The following is a 1395-nucleotide window of genomic DNA, read 5'->3' as shown; positions in this document are numbered from 1 at the left end:
AAGACATAGAGCAGGAAAAATGAGGACCAAAGGATTTTTTCTTTTTCTTCTACGACTTCTAGATAACAATACAATAATAACAGTGCTTATTTATACTGCTCGCATAGGACTGAAAAGTCCCTTTACTCCAGCAGTAGGCTACTACTATTACTGTGGTCACTCGCATAGGACTGAAAAGTCCCTTTACTCCAGCAGTAGGCTACTACTATTATTGTGGTCAAATTCTCAAATTAGGATTGAGGATAAAATTCCATACCTCGGCTGGGATTGAACCCACGCCCTCCTGTTTACCAGGCGAGCGCCTTGACCACTAAATAGGACTGAAAAGTCCCTTTACTCCAGCAGTAGGCTACTACTATTATTGTGGTCAAATTCTCAAATTATATTGAGGATTCCATATACCTCGGCTGGGATTGAACCCACGCCCTCCTGTTTACCAGGCGAGCGCCTTGACCACTACACCACCGAGGCAGGTCATCAGAGGACCGATCTCAGTACTGAAACAAAGTACCAGTCTCCTAATAAGGAGATGGTGTTCTGATTTTTGGACATTTAAGTGATTTAGGTTATCTTAGATCTCTGTAACAGCTTCGGTACTTCGGTAGAGTATTTTAGTTACACAGTCAGCCCAATTACATAGCTTGGTTGGTAGAGCGTCTGACTTGTAAGCGCTAGGCCGCGAGTTCCTGTCCGGCTGGGGAGAACTTTATCCCTAGCTGGAGTTTCTCCTATCCTGTCCTTCTTCTCTTCTCTATTTCGAAATAAGAACTTCGACGGTTTCTTCTACCTAAAAAACTTTTTTTAATAATAGGTGATGATCTGAAAAATGTGGACCACTCGTACACAGACCTTCTGACAAACATACTGAGCATGAACAGAAAACATATACCAATCTTTTAAGAACCCTACGCCACTTTCAAAACGACATAATAACCCAAGCCATCTGTTTTTATTTATAACAAACTATCATCTTCTTAATTAATTGCTATTACGTGAGCACTTTCATTGGTTCAATCGAGCTGGTCACTCTATAGGTCCCCATCTGTGTGATTCGCGTGATTCTAAAACTTCAAGTTTCTCTTTCTTAGTTTCTTCTGGTGCTAGGAGATGCACTTTTTAGTCTGTCCTTCCTTTATTATTACTAATAATAAAAGGTATAGTGGACATTCCCTATAAGTTCTCTATTTTCCACATCACACCTTTGGGTCCGCAATTAGTCTGGTGAAAACTTCGCCCCCAGACCCTGGGGCGAAACAAGGGTTTTCCGGATGAAATGGGAAAATCTGAATTTGCATATTTCTCTTACTGCTTATTGCGAGTAAGACGGATTCCAAACGAGCCATAGCCATAATCGTTTGGAACGGGATGGAGATGAGTTTTCCGAAAAAATGGTTC

The sequence above is a fragment of the Diaphorina citri genome, unplaced genomic scaffold (assembly GCF_000475195.1).
Source record: "Diaphorina citri unplaced genomic scaffold, Diaci psyllid genome assembly version 1.1 scaffold829, whole genome shotgun sequence".
Classification (NCBI taxonomy): domain Eukaryota; kingdom Metazoa; phylum Arthropoda; class Insecta; order Hemiptera; family Psyllidae; genus Diaphorina; species Diaphorina citri.
The sequence above is the reverse complement of the archived record's forward strand: the minus strand, read 5'-3'. Positions refer to the sequence as shown.